Consider the following 18,176-nt stretch of genomic DNA (forward strand, 5'->3'; position numbering starts at 1 on the left):
TGAAAGTTCCTATTGAAATAGTTACAATTTCTCTTTCAAAAGTGGCCACAATAAATTCACCAACTAAAAAAAACCAACCCCCCCTAACCTTTCACTGTTATGTTTGTTTGTAATTCTCCTATTCTTGTCTCTCCTCTCATTCCTTCTGGACTGTTTCTCTCCCTGCTACACACTCATGCAACCAGATAAGAACATAGGAAGTGCCATACTGGATCAAATCCAATGTCCATCTAGTCCACCGTCATGTCTCTGACATGGGCAGTACCAGATGCTTAAGAGAGAACTGTAAGAACACTACAATAGGAGAGTCTAGAATAATTTTCCTGCGCACTTTACGTTGCATCCTGAGTAATAGTTCAAGATTGGTTAAAGCAAAAGGACCATAGGCACTATCCTTTCAAATTGGTCTCTTCCAAGCCCACATATATTTTGACGACTTGAAGGTTCCCTGATAGAACTGGGTCCGAGGAATTATTTATATTACCAGCTTCTTGAGGCAGAGACTGTGTCTTCCTTGGTATCTGTACAGGGCCAAGCCCATTGATAGATCCCAACAAATAATAGCATTGTACATTCCATCTGAACACCTCTTTTTCCTCACAGCACAGTAACATCACTGAAAACCCTGATAATTCAGCACAGGATGATGCTTCAGGCTATGGGGTTTTTTAAATATTATTTTAATTTAATATCTATTCATTCTTATGTCTATGGTGCTAGAGGGATGCGTGGGTGCTTTACAGGCACATAAAAGACCGGACCTTTCCCCTACCATCAGAACATGCAAGAGATCTAGTTCCTGAATATCTGATCCCTTTCAATGTTTATTCATAATTGAAGGAGAGTAATTATCACCTCCTAAAAGGGTGGGGGAGGAAGAGAGAGAGAGAAAACTTGTGCCTGAAGAAAAAGGATTTGTGCTGATATGAAATAAGAAAAAACACAAAAGAAAGAAAAAACTATAAGCATTTGGGGCCAGAATCTCATCTCACGTACCCTAGCGTAAATCAGGAATAAGTCCAGTGCAGTCGATAGAATTACACCAGTGTGAGATCAGAATCAGACCCCTCACATATATATTTGTGTGCAGGACTAGAGTCATCAGTAGCTTCTAGCAGCTTTTATGCTGCATTGGTGCAACACAGCCATAGGCCCAGTGTAACTGGCTAGTGAAGCAGGATTTACAGCTGCTTTGCACCAGTGAAGTGCAGTAAAGCAGTTGGAACATACTGGTGAATCCATAATGCGTCAAACAGAGGCCATGAGTCTGTTCTCACTTCCACCAGTGTAATTTGGGAGTCATACCTCTCAACAACCTGCAAAGGCCCAAATAGGGCATTGGGTGACAAAGACTCAGAAAGGGGAGCACCAGAAAAATCATTCATACAGGAAAATTATAATTCTGGGGAATCTGTTCCTTTAGTGTATCTTTCTATAAGCTGTAGCCTGATTATGTATTAATTATATTGATTACTGAAGAATACCCAGTTATCATTTTGAGGGCTGACAGGTTCTTGTCCCAAGATCACGCTCAGTATTATTAAAATTACTATGTAGTTGGGAACCTCGATGTGCACGGTTGCAACACTCACACTATAGGAACTTTTCTGTATTTACATACAATTTATCAATACATTTAAGAAAATCACAAACACCCTAATTCAGTGAGGTGAATAGAGAGACTACAGAATGTAAATCTGGACATCATCCCTTGCAGAACAACCTGAAAAGTTAGCCATTATCTTCCTCATCACCATCACTTTTCTCCTCATCACCAGTGGCCATCATTCTGGCACCTTCCAAGGGCTACATCTCTCTCTCCTACTGCCCACAGGCTGGGATGCAACTATTATAATCTGCTCATGCCACTATATCTAATGCATATTTAGTAGGGTTTTCCCCCTTTCCTTATTTGTATTTCCTCATCCTACTAAAGTTGAGGTCCTTCTTCTATAGGTTAGTGTATTAATACGTGTAACTACCATTTCAGCTCGTTATCGTATCCATCACCCCTTGCTTAAGTGGTTATTACTTCCATGTTCCTTATGGTAGCACATTCTAACTCCTACCATTGAACAAACGCTTCTTAGTTCCCAAAATCTAAAGGTAGCCGTTAATCTATGCCAATGCTGCTACAAAGACCATTTTCCTAGCCCGTCTCGTTGCATCCCTCCACTGGTTCCCCCTTCTCTATCATATCAAACATAAGACACTTATCTTCACTTTGAAGGCCCTTCACGACCTACCCCCCCACACCCCACCTATCATCTCTCACTCAATATCAAAAAGGTCGACTCCCATTTCTGAACAGCCGATGCTAGCTTCCATTACCCATTCATTACATTTTCAAACAAGCACTTTCTCCCTTCATGCTTGGCAGGAGCTCCCCATAATCATCTCCAAAGCTACCATATTGTCTCCCTTCAGATCTCTTCTTTGCTGTGAGACCTGCAAAAAAACTTGACAACTGTTAAGTTGCCAGTGTGCTGAGACCACTGCCCACTATACTGATCAATATTGTTTCCTTGTACTCCCCCATCAGTCTGTCTGAATCCATCCGTTGTATGGTCTTATATTTAGACTGCAAGCTCTTTGAGGCTGGGACTATCCCTTTGTTCTGTATTTGTACAGTACCCTGCACATGACTGGAGCTTCTAGGCATTATGATAACAATAACAGCAATAAATAACAATACCACACTGACATTACTGTACAAAGAAGGACAATCTCGTCCTTTGTGTGTTTTTGCCCTATACTATACAGATTGCACGGGGGAGACCAGCGTTTCTCAAACTGGGGGTCCTGAGCCAAAAGAGAGTTGCAGGGGGGGTCGCCCTTACTTCTGCGCTGCCTTCAGACCTGGGTGGCTGGAGAGTGGTGGCTGCTGGCAGGAACCCCAGCTCTCATTCAGCAGCCACCACTCTCCGGCTGCCCAGCTCTGCAGGCAGCAGCGCAGAAGTAAGGGTGGCATGGTATAATATTGTCACCCTTACTTCTGCGCTGATACTGGTGGGGCACTGCCTTCAGAGCTGGGCACCCAGCCCACAGCCGCCACGCTCCAGCCACCCAGCTCTGAAGGCAGTGCATAAGTAACCTGGCAACCCCCCTGCAACTCTCTCTTGGGTCAGGGCCCCCAATTTGAGAAATGCTGGTCTCCCCCGTGAAATCTGTATAGTATAGGGTAAAAGCACACAAAAGACCAGATTTCATGGGGAGAGACCAGAATTCACGGTCCCTGCCGCATTTTTCATGGCCGTGAATTCGGTAGGGCCCTATTTATAGGGAATAAACATATTTTAATTCCAAACTCAATGGTGAAAAGAATCAGCAACTGAAAACAAATGGGCAAAATAATTAAATAAATTACACTCCGTCCAAGATAGTGGGCAGTTGGACATTATTACCTTATAATGTACCTGCCCCACTTGCGAAGTACATAAGATGGAGCGTAGCCTGCATATTTTTTTCATGGGGATGGAAAACGCATTGATTAGAGGAAACCAGACACACCTGACATTATCAAGTTTATTTAAATAATGAAAACCGATACAGTGAACGAGTTTCCCAGAAAGCAAGGCAAGCTCTATGGATGGTTCAGTAATCCCAAAACCCTGGCTTGGGTTGATCGTGCTATTCGAGTGATGAGCCTCTGATGTTATAAATGTAAGCAATAGTCTGTTGTATTTTAAATTGTCATCCATTGCCAGCCCATTGTTTTATTTCATTCCCACACTCAACAGACATATTTATTCACAAATTGCTGGCAGCTCTGTGGGAATCATGAGAGAGCATATTCTGTAGCCGGTTTATTCTGTGTATGCTCTAGACAGCCAGCCTCAGCCAGAGATATCAAGAGTGGGTCACTATTGATCTATAACTCCTGCACACGTTTTAGAAATCATTCTGAAATGTTGAATTCCATTTGGTCATTGAACCCTACTATAAGCTGGAAGAGATCCTGGGTAACGTCCTTATGTTTTCCCCCTGAACTCATCTCCAGCCTGAGAGATCTTGGCAGTCTTGATCAGTCTATCTGGATTAATCCAGATAATGCCTGATTAAAATGTGCATTGGTTAACATGCATTTGGGGACTAGATGTTGGTTGTCACCGGCCAATGTAATAGAAGCAAAATATGCACAACACAGAAGCAATAATTGGGTACCAAGAAATATCCTGAAGGGAGATATTCTAATCTACTGATTAGAGACATTTTTCTTCCCTATTCTCCTGCCACATTAACTCCCACTGACTTCATAAAATAATGAAACTGTCAACAAATGGACCATTAAAAACACAGGGCCAAATCCACAGTTGATATAAATTGACATAGCTCCATAGAATCTGGCCCACAATCCAATAGCTCTGTATAACAGTGATGTGTAACTCTAGTGACATATTGTGGTTCTTTGGGGCATCACATTTGGCTCTGTAGGAGCTGATGGGTTTGGATGAAGCACAGATCACTCACCTGATTTCAGGAGCTCTAATCACAGAGGGACTCCTCGTGCTTCTTGGGATGTTTGAGAAGGCAGTGTGGGTAACACTGAGCAAATGGACCAAGGACACCAACAAGATACATCATGGCAGCCGGGAAGAAGAGGGAGGGAGATAGAGAGAATCCACCTCTCCATCCCATCATCCAGGAAAGGTTAGGGAGAAAATGGAGAAAGGAGAAACACCCTTTCAAACTCCCTTCTGATGCCATAGGACAGGGGATATGTCTTGGAAAGTCACAAAATAGTCCTAAGAATGCTGTGACATTGCAAAGTTATGTTTATATGTGACAATGTGTCACTAGAGGAAAATGCTGAGCTAAGATGACACAGCATCAGCCAGTAACCACCATCACTAGTGTTGGGAGAACGCCCTCCAATGAGACCTCCATGGGAATACCTCATAGCCTGTTGCAGAACGGGGACCCCAGTTGACAAGCAGGGACAAAGATTTAACTCGAAATCTCTCTCTCTCCCCCTCTGCTGCATGCTGAGTTTGGAACATGAGCTGAAAGCATTTCGAGATGAAGACTTTAGCATTCAGGGAATTTCTGAACTGAGTTATTACTTCGGGTGCCTGGAGCAAAAGCACCTCTTGGAATGTTTGACAGGACATAATAGCTGACTTGATGATGGAAACAAAAGAAGTCCTCTCCATGGCAGATTTAGTCTCTTGAATTTACCGATAATGCACTCTCCCCCCATAAATCAGAAATCCGCTTTACCCACTTGGTAACCTATTCTTAACTAGAGCTAAATACAAGACACTGCTGGAAAATGTGAAAGCTTTGGCACACATAGAAGAAAACCTACAGTACATTTTGGTAAATAAAGAGAAAACCTGGAAAGGGGTGAAACAGATTCTTTTATATTCAAAAAAACTCTTTGAGATAACAGTGAAAAATATAAAGATGGCTTCAATGGATTTATGCAAATGCATATCAGAGTTCAGAATCTGGCATCATCACCATCGTCATCATTACTACTACTACATTAGGTGTCTCCATCAAGGCTGAGGACTGTTTAGACAAAGACGAACACCTCTGCCCCAGAGAACTTACCGTCTAGATGTCAGACAGAGTGTGACCTGGGGACAAAGTGGAGAGGAGTAGGTTAGGAGAACAAGTTCCAAAGAACACAGAGTTGAGCAGCAAAACAGTATGCTGAGCTCTCTGCTTGCCTAACTATTGGGGGTTCCCTGTGCCTGTTTCACCAGCAATGAGTTTTACCCACAGATCCTTCCGTCTTAAGAGAGTACTATAAAATCACTCCTTTTGCAAGTACTCTTTTAAAAACACCGTTCTACTTTTCCTCTTGCCCCAAGTGCTTTGACCGATCTGACCTTTCTTGAAGAAATGATGACCAATCTAAGCTTACAAAATTTCTGTGGAATGAACTGTATTGTTGGTAGTAACCATCAGTCTCACATGGGGCAGAATCGCTGCATATTTTACTGACTTTCAACAAGCTGCTTTTTATTTTATTTTTTTAAGTTGTATTTTAGGTGTATTCAATTCAGATGGCTGCGGATCCATTGCTAATCTGATTTTTGCCAATTAATGGAAATTAACATTATTTGATTTTCCAGCTTTCCAACTTGCTAATCACTTTACAAAGAACAAAACCTGGCTTAAGCAACAACTGGTAAAATCTGTTTGTTCAGGTGATTTTCTAACAAAGGTGGGGATCATTTCTTCCCTCTAGGCCTCAGTCTACTCTCATCTACAACCAATGTAAATCAGGAGTTAAGCCACTGAAGCCAAGGGTGGTTTTGGTTTTGTCCATACAAGAAATAAATGATGGATCTAACAACAACAACAAATCCAAAACAAATAACATTTCATGAATATTTTGGTGAAAATCTTGTTTTGGTTTATATTTGTTGAAATTTCACAGTTCAAAATTTGTCAGCCAGCTTTATGATATATCAGTTGGGTCAGGTTGTGTGTGAAATCTATGGTTTGGCTGAAACTGCGTGAAAAATGTTTTGGTGAAAGCTTGATGTTTGGGCTGAGATTTACTTTGTGGTTTAGGTTTCTCTAAATGAAACTCATAGAGTCCCATTCTCCAGTACATTTGGGACAGCTTTGAACTATTCCATCAGCTCAAAGTTGCCTAAAAACTAGTTTAGCCAGCCACTCCAGGAATCCTCCAGCATGTGGGAATCCTTGGTTGGTAGACTAGCAGTGTAGCGGTTCTTATGGCTCTATGCTGCCAGCATAGAGTCTGGGTCGGGGTGCAGAGGGGTGGGGACAATGGGATATGACCAGGGCTTTCTTATGCCCAGTGATCCCTAGCTGCTGAAACGGCCCCTTGGGTCCATAGACAATCACATAAATTAAAGCAACCCTCCTGGCTGCTCTAATTGATGCTGGGGTCTCGACTCTCCCCTGACAACCGAGCTGCGCCATAGTTCATGATCTGGCTAGAAATCCACCTTAATCAAAACTGAATAAAACATTGACACAAGAGACAAGTTTCACACATTCCTCTCCCCCCCTTTCCCCTCCCCATCGTGCGCTATATAGTTTATATAGTTCATATAGTACAGCTATTCTCCCAGTCGGGCATGGAACCATGCCAGGGCTGAGCCCTGCTAGTTGAAGGATGATGGAATGTCAGAATAAATGAAAGTGCTCTTTCCCCCTCCACCGCTTTGGCAGCTGAATTCGAACACTGCTGGCACTGTACAGAAGAAGGCAAGACGTGTGATAACCAGAGGGGCTACAGAAGAGCGGTGTATACATCAGACACTAGCTATAGACCAGGAGCGCAGAGCCAGAATGCAAAATGTCAGCTTCAGTCTCTCCCCACTGCGCAGTTGTTTTGTTTCTGTGAAGAGCTGGTGTGCATGACAGATTAGGAGAGTTGTAAAGCAGGCGGGTCAGTACTGTGGTGAGGGTCATTGCTATTTCTATTACTGCGAGATGCTATAATTATAGCTTTGGAAATGTTGGATGCTGCCAAATTCAATTCAGGAATGAATAACTAAATCTTCCTGTGGCACAGGGGCTGTTGAACTAGAGAATGAAGATATTTTTATCAGCTGAAGACTGAACCCTGGGAGGAAGGAAAAAGCAACTTTAAGGTTTTAGTAGTCTGGCCATTTTGAATGTATATAATTAGACACCTGAAAAAGTCAAGCGAGCCCTGTGTTTATTGCATTGGCTCTGCCTTTTTAGTTTTCTGGCACTGCAGTTTTCCACTTGATCTTCAGACAATTGACAGGACTGTTAAACATCCTTCACCAGTATAAACAGATGAGAAAGCGCTGCGACTCATTTGCGTGCAGTGCCTCTGACGGGTGTTGCTGTGCAGGAGGGCTCAGGCAAGTACATGACTTTATATATGCTCAGATCCACCTTGCTGTTACCGCCTCTGCGCTTTGCTATCCCTGACCGCAAAGGTGTCCACATGCCATCTCTGTGTGCTTGAGGATTTATGGCAACATGGTCCTCAGTTTTAAGCTTAGATCAGGCATAATATTCTCTCCCCAGATATCATTGAGCTACACAGTATGTAAAACTTTCATTTGCCTTGTGCTCACATGAGGAGTGGTAGATATAACCAATCCTCCGCAGCGAGGGCTGGGTGTATTTGTAAGAGGTGAGGACAGGTAGTCAGGAGACGTGGGTTCCGTTCCGTGCTCAACTACTGATTTGCTGTGTGGCCTTGGGAAAGTCACTTAAACAGCCTAGTGCCTCTGTCTTTCTTCTGTAAAATGGAAGGAACAACTTGTATCCAGCGTGGTAAAGCACACAAGAGCTTTAGATAAAAGCGGCCAGATAAGTGGAAATTATTAATTGTTATTAATAATTATTCATTGTTATTGTTTGTGGCACCTTAGAGACTAACAAATTTATTAGAGCATAAGCTTTCGTGGACTACAGCCCACTTCTTCGGATGCATACGAAGAAGTGGGCTGTAGTCCACGAAAGCTTATGCTCTAATAAATTTGTTAGTCTCTAAGGTGCCACAAGTACTCCTGTTCTTCTTTTTGTGGATACAGACTAACACGGCTGTTACTCTGAAAATTGTTATTGTTAACGCTACTGGCAATCTTCTCATGAGTCATCATCCGCCAGCATTCTTGTGCCTCCTGTTACCTCATCATACCTGCCAGCACCCACAGTCCCCTGGTCATTCTTTACAGGAATCTCTCTAATTGCTTCAGGCATTCCATAGCCACCCTGGGACACACGGCTTCACTTGCTTACCTGCCTTGGCAGCCTCTCCTCCTGCCTATCCTATTTAGAAGTTAATGGTGGATATTTTGCCTAATCGTTCCTTTTTTCCCAAGCCCTCTGCAGCTCCCAATGTTTAAATACCTGCAGCACCACTGCCCAATGCCCACAGGAGAAGCCTAGCGCCTTCAGAATCATTTCACTCAAAGTCATTACGGTGTAATCAGCATCTGTCCTTTTAGAAAGTCCATTTTCCGATGGCCGGGGAGCTGGGTGGTTTGCCCTACCTAGCTGCAAACCCAGCTATGCAAGACACAAGGCTGAAAGTTAGGGCATTATGTAGCAATGAAACTAGACAAGGATTTTGCCAGCTGTGCCTGTCCTGTACTTCATTTTTCTATCACAAACCAAGGATCTGAACCACAAATTAGGATGGTTTGGTTTTAAAATCCTGCAGAGCAGAAATAGATTAAAATCAAACACTGCTGTATCTCCATCTATAACAATGGAATTGCAACAAGGATGCATTTTGGCCCATTCGCTGAACCACGGTTACTCAACTGAGATTCATCCCTGTCACTAAAGCTCAGCTACTTTAGGCAAGATTCGCAGTTGATATAAACTGGCCCTGGCCCCTTTAATTTTATTCAAGAATGGCTTTATTCACACCAGATCACTTTCATCCCAGATGTAACTCCTGAGTCCTAGGAAATAAATAAATATTACCCCAGGGAGGAATTTGGCCCATTTTCTCTTTCTTTATACCAAATGGTTTATTCAAACTGCAGAAGTGCTAGTACAGGCCTATACACAAATGTGGCACTAAAATCGTACTTTCACTTCCCAGTGGCAAATAAGCAAATTATATTGCTTTATTTCCAATCTATTCTACAAATTATTAAACATATTGACTGCAGTTTCAGGCTTTTAGACTGAGAAGAAAAAGAATCTGTTTTTATTACCTTATTACCCTTTTATTTAATCAAGTAATAAAACTACTCGACTGTATGGTGAAATCTAGATTACAATTTGCCTTTACTTCCTGAAATCACACAGATAAATGCTCCAGTAGTTAACAACGTTGGATTTGCAGTAAGTGTTTTGGTCTGCTATCAGATTCTGTTAGGTGGCACATAGATTCCTGCCTTGCAGCTAGCATCATTTCAGGAGGTATCTTGAAAGATTTCGGGCTCTTCCAATTATGGCTTTGCTTTTCTCTCACAGCAATTAAAGTCCCTTCCTTTAATTTCAATGGAAACTGTAGTGTTTTAGACCTTGCCCATGCAGCTGAATGCTCATCTCTGGATCTTATTTCCAGCCCTCATAAGGCCTGGGTTTGATGACCTAGTCTGATTACAGGATCTTTGACAGCTTTAAAGGAATTTGCACAAAGGAAGGAGACAGCTGCTGTTCTGATGAAGGATTTTTCTGAGCAGGCCTCCCAAGCTAGACGTGCCACTATGAGATGCTGCCTACACTTTTCGTCATGAGCAACAGGTATGTCTAAACAGATTTTGTGTTCTTGCCTGCATAGGTCATTGCAATGAACATCTTGTTCTTAAAGCTGCTTAACTTGGATCTGTAAAATGCTGTAGCTTCTTAGTTTATTATTCAGTATTATTCAGTCTTCTATTAACACCAAAGGCCACCTCCTCAGTTGGTGTCAATCAGAATAGCTCCTTTAGTTTATAGATTCTCCAGGGAAGGAACTGTCTTTATCTGTGTTTATACGGCAGCCAGTGCTATAGGGTCTCAATCTCTATCAGGGTTTATGGACACTAACATATTATTGTTTTCCTTGTAAAAAACTGTTTCGAGGGTTTATTAATCTGTCTGAAATAATGTGTAAAATCCATCCTTTAAATCGCAATTTGCAAAGTGTTGATGTTAGCAATAGGGTTAATAATATTTCAGACCCCCAGTGTCACACTTTGTACAGAAAAAAAGTCTGAGCAGTTTAGCAACGTGTGTTGTTGGAAAGTTGCCTGTCATGATCACGGTGCCATTTCCAGATACAATAACTATCCTCCGTTTGCCTGTAATCAGAGTGCCCCACTGTCCAATTGCTATTCTTACTCAAATGTTAATATTTTGGAATAAAGGGGGTTGTGAGGGCTCATCAATACAGGAATATTATTTTTAAATGCATCTCAGACGATTTACTTGGTATATTTTTGGCGTAACTAAAGCAAAGATTTCAATGGTGGGGGGTTTGTTTACATGTGGGGTTTTCTCTAGTTTGTCTTCTAATAGATAGCTACTTATTACCAAAACACTCGGGCAGTAGGATATACTCCTAAGGCCATAAGTTTAGCTATGGAGATCTTGTGCTGGGTGCAGCTGAGAGGTGGAAGGGAACTTGGTCCTCAGAAACCTTTCCACTCCACTGGTCTTGGGGCCACCAGAGGTCAACATGAGCTCTTGTAACTAAGAGCAACCAAAGGGCTGCTTTATAGTATCCCAGTTGGAGTAGTTCCTTTTGCTGGCTGAGGATTGGCCAAAATGCTATGCACTCTTGCTCCACCCCTTTCTGGTCTTGCCCTGCCCTCTCCTGCTCCTGCCACAATGCCTTCCTACCCCAACTCCTGGCAAACAGAAGCATGTGGAATAAAGCCAGATGTGCCCTTTATACTGGGAGAACCCTCATCAGCCTTTTTCGGTCTCATTTAAGGTCCCTTTGCACCACTCCATGGCACAAAGGAATGATATCAGAGCCAACGAGTTGGCCCCTAGTGCTCTCTTGAGAGCATGGGCATGGCCAACAGGGTGTGGTCATCCTTTCTGAGGCTGTACATATGATCCAGTCAGAAATAAGTGTTGGAAGGAATGAATGCTGCTTCTTTTTGATCCAACAGTAAGGAGCACTGGGGCCCCACAGTCTTTTGAGCATCTTGCCTTTCACTGGCCTAGCAATTGCTAAGTTCTCCATTCAACCACTGAGGCTGCCCCATACTAGTCACTGCCTTCCCACTGTCTGAAGAGCTGGTACAGTATTGGATCTGGGAATCCTGTTCCTCCTACTCACTAGTTTCACTGCCCCACTAGCCTGCTGAGAGCTCTTCGCCCACCCTAGCTAATGGAGACATCCAGCAGTCAAGAGAGACTTGCCCACCTCAAGAACCAAAAGTGGGGTCAGTTCCCAATTGACCACCTAGCCCACAGCCAGCACGGACCTACACCCCACATAACCCCACAGCCAGAGACAGCCGGACAACTTGTGTGCCCTTACCACTGCCAACAGAGTCTGCAGACAAGTCACCTGCCACCACTACTGCTGCTGTGAGAAACAGCTGTCAAGTTAGGGAGTCACCTAGAAGAGCATCAGTGATGCTGGGGAGGGGAAAATAGGATGAGTGAAGAGGTACTGGGCTTGAAGGTGGGGGTACATGTCCATCTAGAGGGGCAGCTGGATTTGGGAGGGAAAGAGTATGGAATTCATAGATTTAAAGGAGGAAATGGGAGAGTGTGGAACTGATGGATATTTTGAGTGTTGAGGGGAAGAGGTATCTCATCCAGGGAATGTTATGTGTATTGCTGAGATAGAATGCTTTTGAGATAGCCCATTCTTAAAATGCTAGTAGTTGATCAGTGATAATAACCAAGTGAGAGGAAAGGAGCAAGGACAACTACTTTTGGGAGGTTCCATAGTATAGCAAATGAAACTGCAGAGACACCCTTTAGCCACTTGGCACAAGAGTGCACCCCGAGCAGGGTTTCAGCATTGCAATCAGTCAGTTTCCATCATATTGCAGAAGATTTTAAAGAAAAGATAATGAGGGATCATGCCCCTTGTCTGGAAAGTAACTTTCCACCTCACTTTTGGAACTGATCATATTTTGTCCATGAAAATATGTTGCATGAAGCTTCAGGAGTTCACTTGAATGTAGAGAGCCAAATTCTGCTCTCACGCCTTCACAAATTTCCACTGGCTTCAGGAGAATTGCCTGGGTGTAACTAAGAACAGCATTTGGTCCAACCCATGTGTGCAAATTGGTTTATTGCCAAATGAAGCAGATCAAATCAGTTACATCAACTAACATAGCAGGGGCCCGATCCTGCCAGTGTTACACACACAACTCCCTGCCTGTGGAGCCCTCGCAGAATCGGATCCTCAGTGCATACCGTTAATTTGATCTCTTGAAAGCATAGCCCAAAAGGGTTTCTTGGTAGAAATTTATCTCAGTCAAACATAAGGTAACTCTCCTGGAAATCAGTCACGCAGGTTCCCACAGGAACCGCTCTTTGCTTTGGAACAGCAGGTGTCCGTCAGGAAAGCTAACACGACTTCTTATCACTGAAAAGCGATGTCTTATTTCCCAGCATTGACATTAGCCATATGGCAGATGATAAAGTAGCACAAGAAAAATACATGTTTTCACTTTCCAGTGCTAGTGACTATCTAGGTGGGAACAGAACAACACAGATGTTAGAGAGGCCCAGATTCACAGTTCTGGCAAAGCTGTGCTTGGCACAGGAGCAGGAAAAAGTGTAGGGTGACCTGATGTCCCGATTTTATAGGGAAAGTCCCGATTTTGGGGTCTTTTTCTTATATAGGCTCCTATTACCCCCCATCCCCGTCCCGATTTTTCACATTTGCTGTCTGGTCACCCTAAAAAAAGTGGTTTACCCCACCTCTACAGCTCCCTTATTTTGGAAGCTCTGTTAGGTTTCTTTGACCCTTAGCGTAAGTTAGAGCGGCACAAACAGTACTCCAGTTTTTCCCTGGCCGCCCCCTGCTCCAAGGGGTCATTCCAACAGCTGTGAGTAGGTGGAACACAGCAGTGTTCCAGCCTCACCTCATTTCTCTCAGAAATGCCCCCTGCATGATGGGGTGTAACTGAGGGTGATAGACTGCAACGAGGCCACCTACACATTTCCCTTGCCAAGGAATTCCGAGGTAGCCAGAGTGCTGCCACAGGGTCAGCGAACATCTGAGATTTTGTCCAAAAAAACCCTCTAGCCATATTAGCTCATCCTCTCCATCACACACCCAACGCAGTGCATTGCTGGTGTTTAGTCTAGTCTAGTTTTAAAGGCCATTAGCAGCGTGGCTTCCACCATTCCCTAGAGGAGACTGCTCAAGAGTTTTATACATCTCACTGCCAGAAAGTGTTCCTGAATGTGGCTCCTAAAATTTCCCTTTCTTAATTTATTCTTGTTGGGTAAAATGAAAAGTGAATGGGACTCATGCTCCTAAACCACATGGGCGATTTTGAAAATGTTACCCATTACTCCTAGTTATACCCCTCTGTGACACTCTGGTCATCCCTCTCCATTGTGGGGGGTAAGATTCTCATCTCAGTTACCACAGTGTAAATACAGAAAAACTCTTAACTTTAATGGAATCACAGGATTGTAAATCAGCCCTGAGTGAGGGCAGAACTTGACTCATGGTCTGTACTGCATTCAGATGCCTGTAGATTGTTAACATGCACCTCACTCTTATGCAGGTTATATGTATTTCACTCATTTCATCTTTCTCAGACATCAGTCCCTCCATTGCCCTAATCATTGTCTTATTCTTCTCTAATCTCTCTTCCACAAGGTGCTCAAACCTGAATGCCACGTTTCAGCATCAGTGCCATATAGAGAGTTATAGCATCAACTCAGCCCATGCTGTGATGTCTTTGACTATACAGCTGAAAATGCCATTGGCCTTTTTTATTTCCATATTTCTCATGTCCAATTGCTTGCCCTTTATCATCTGTAGAATCAGTTTGGGCATTAATGGTTTCCATGTTTCTCAGATCCATTTAGGCCTGATCCAAGGTCCTTGGAAGTCAATAGGAGTCCTTTGATTTCCACAGGATTTAGCTCAAGACTTTAATCCCTTTGTTTCAGATTATTTCCTGCAAAGATATTAATGTGCATTTTAATTAAACTGAATTTCTGTGAGGAAATTAATTTTATAAAACAAAGAATAAAAAGCAATTGCCACTCAACTTGAACTCCCTTAAAATAATACACTCCATCCATTCTAGTGTGTATTAAAAGGAGTGTCATATTTAAGGCAGTAATTGTCCTACTCTACTTGGTGCTGGGGAGACCTCAGTTGGAGCGTTGTGTCCAGTTGCGGGTGCCACACTTTAGGAAAGATGTGGACAAATTGGGGCGAGTCCAGAGGAGAGCAACAAAACCTCACCTGTGTGGAAAGGTTAAAAAACTGGGCATGCTTAGTCTTGAGAAAGAAGACTAAGGGCAGGGACCTGATAATAGTCTTCAAGTATGGTAAGGGCTGTTTATAAAGAGGACAGTGTACAGTGAAGGTAGGGCAAGAAATAATGGGCTTAATCTGCAGCAAGGGAGATTTTAGGTTAGATATTAGGGGGAAAATAAGGGTAGTTAAACTCTGGAATAGGTTTCCAAGGGAGGTTGTGGAATCCCCATCATTGGAGGTTTTTAAGAACAGATTAGACAGTTACCTGTCAGGGATGGTCTAGGTTTACTTGGTCCTGCCTCAGTGCAGAGGGTTGGATTTGGTGACCTCTCAAGTCCCTTCCAGCCCTACATTTCTATGACAAATATATTTGCTATTTCCAAGGTTTTTCTTTTCATGCTCTTTGTCTCCTCTTATTTTATCTCAAGTCAGCCATCTACCTGCTGGCAGTGAGATCATTCTGTTTAGTAAGATTGCTGATAGTACTACTGCAGTTAACAACAATCCAGGATTCTTTAAAGAGAGATTACTTTAACACTAAAATAACCCCTAATGTATGCCAACTGAGAGATGAAAGGTCACTCTGAATGCCCTCTCCAGCCAGGTTTAAGCTCTGTTCAGCTGCAACATTCAGATCAGGAGGACTGACCGATGTGGAAGCAATGAGCAGAGAGCAGATATTAGCATTTGATTACTTGGTAACTCTTTTTTAATCAATACATACTTTACATTTTAGATCCCAGTGGCAGGATAAACTGAATGGAGGGGAAAACATCAAGTGAAATAAATCTAATGGTTTATGGGACATTTTAATCTCAAAATGCACTGGGGGGTCACAAATGAGAGCTTGATTGTGATTCCAAGAGTTTAATTATCAAATAGATGTGCCAAACATTTTGTGGCTAAGAAAGTTTGTTTCAGTGGCACAGACATTCTAATATATATGTACTAGACATCATCCTGAATACACAGTTTTACTATCTACCCAGAAAGAAGCATGAGTGAGAAGGGGTAGTGGTAAGAAATGGAGTCAGATCAAACCCCTTTATATGTCAATTGAGTTACACCATGGATGAATTTGGCCCAGTCTCTTCTAAAAAAATTAAATTATTTTCTGCCAGATCCTAAAGGGGCATGTCAGGGCTTGACTGTGCTCCAGGCCTGCAGTACCACCTAATGGTGGTAATCCAAGGTGTGATGCCTAATGGTAAGAGTCCAAGGGTCAATTTCTCTGGCCATTACAGCTCAAGGTAGCACTGCCTATGGTGAGAATCCAGAGGCCACTCCACCTAACGGCTATGGTTCAGGAGTAGCATCGTCTACTTGTGAGAATGGGGGTGAGCAGGGGAACCTGAACCTACCCTACTCCACCAGGTTCCAACCCAGGGCCCTTAGAAACAGTAGCCATCATCCAGGACTCAGGCTCTCTCCCTGGGTCACTGCCTACCCTTGCTCCAGTGCCTCTGGCATCATCATGGAACAGTCATGGGATCCTCGTGTATTCCCCTTTGATCTGTCCCCGGCATCTCTCCCGCTGGCCCTGGCGAGTCTCTGGGTTGGCCAGCTCCCAGAGGCTTTGCTATGAGGTATTCCCCTCTGATCTGTCTCCGGCAACTCTCCCGCTGGCCCTGGCCCTGATGACTCTCAGGGTTGGCCAGCTCCCAGAGGCTTTGCTATGAGGTTCGGTCCTGGTGGCATGGAGCCTTGGCGGCTTCCCGGCAGGAGGCTGCTGCACCCAACCGCTCTCCTCTGCAGTCAGCCCAGACTGATCTGAGTCAAACCCTTTTAAATGCTCCCTTCACGGGGACCATACTCAGCAGAGGTGAGGGGTGTGGCCCCTTGGGCCCAGAACAGCTGTTTAACCCTTGCCTCCCCAGTATAGAGTTGGTAATACCCTGTTACAGGGCAAATTCTCCATTCTGATCTGCATTGTAGGTGGCCTACCCACAATGCATGATCCTGTTGCATATTCTTCCCAGAGAACATGATTTTTGCAGGACTTCCCTTCTGATAGATATTACAAGTAAGAGCTAGGCTGTATTCCATTGTGTGGGTGTCCTGCTGTGTGGATATCTTTCAGCAGTGAATTTGTTTCTCCAGAGGCAAAAAAGGGATAGTACACCTTTCAGTGTTAATTAAGTGCTCTGGGGCAATTAATATTTTTCTGATGTATTACGTGAAGGTGGAAAATCACACTTGACCATCACGAAAACTCATCTCGCTGCCTACAGCTGCATGGCTAAATTATTAATGGCGTGTACACAGAACCACTAACGGTGGAATACTGAATGAAGGATCGGTTAACACTCAGGAAGTTGGAGGAGATATGGAAGACTCCCTTCTAATTAATCACCTTTCTGTTTTGTTATACTGATCCGCAGCGTCCAGTTACAACCGCACCCCTTGCTGTATGCTATTACGTGATTTTGTTTTCAGATTGTTCAAGATAAAGTTACTTCATTATTAATATATATGCACCGTGCATGTACATAAATATTGTATATGTACGTGTGTGTAAACCTATTGGAAGTGTTAATAGTTAAGATAAACTAAGTCCATTATCGCAATGTGTGACTATTTCTATGACCCTATTTGCAATAAAACCAGATTCAATGATATGAGAAAATTGCTAGGTTTCGAAATAATTGAACCAGGCCAGATGAATCCCCACAAAGGCATCATTTACAAAGTACTTTGCTTGTCTAAAATATTTATTCCTGCTGGAGGAAATGGAAAAAGAGTTCATACAGTTACACTGCTATCCTCTGAGCGTAAAATTGTTTTATCGTGTTATGTTTATTTCCTAGACATCTTCCATTGGGGTATTGCAGGAAAGTATTGTATGTGCAGTCAGTCCTTTTGTGTAGGCTGTTCATGTTTATTCACTGAGAAGTCAATCATGAGGGTTTGGGTTTTTGTTTTGTTTTTTTCATTTTTTTCTGCTGAGCAGACACCTAAGCTCCCTTTTCTTGCAAAGACACATATTTGCATACACATTGCAAGCCCTTAAAACCAGCATTTGCCAACACAGTGCTCTCTGTGGTGCCATAGTTTTCCCTTCTGTTTAAGATAGAAAATAGTCATGGTAACTTGTGGAGGATGTGTTGGCTTTAATGATTCAAACTTCACTATAGAAATTGGCCTAAGTCCTCAACCACTGGCTAACAATATTTTTGTTTGGTTTTAAAAACATGGTTCTTTTTTGACTCTTGAATACTTGCAACAAACGACTTGCAGCAATCTACAGACATAGAATTAGTCCCAGAAATTATCCACTGTTTACATCTGAATAATGAATATGTTTACAAAAATCACCCTCTGTTCATGGACAATTAGCAAA

At 43.0% G+C, this 18,176-nt stretch overlaps 1 protein-coding gene across 1 annotated transcript in view; it reads left to right on the forward strand.

Annotated features, from left to right (window-relative positions):
• Positions 1-7,176: 7,176 nt before the first annotated feature.
• Positions 7,177-18,176, forward strand: part of C4H14orf180 (chromosome 4 C14orf180 homolog) — a 28,073-nt gene continuing 17,073 nt past the window's right edge. The window contains exons 1-2 of the mRNA XM_065593717.1: positions 7,177-7,823; positions 10,039-10,176. The gene's annotated coding sequence lies outside the window, so the exon portion shown is untranslated. The remainder of the gene's footprint in view (positions 7,824-10,038; positions 10,177-18,176) is intronic.

This window comes from Chrysemys picta, chromosome 4, assembly GCF_011386835.1.
Source record: "Chrysemys picta bellii isolate R12L10 chromosome 4, ASM1138683v2, whole genome shotgun sequence".
NCBI classification, from domain to species: domain Eukaryota; kingdom Metazoa; phylum Chordata; order Testudines; family Emydidae; genus Chrysemys; species Chrysemys picta.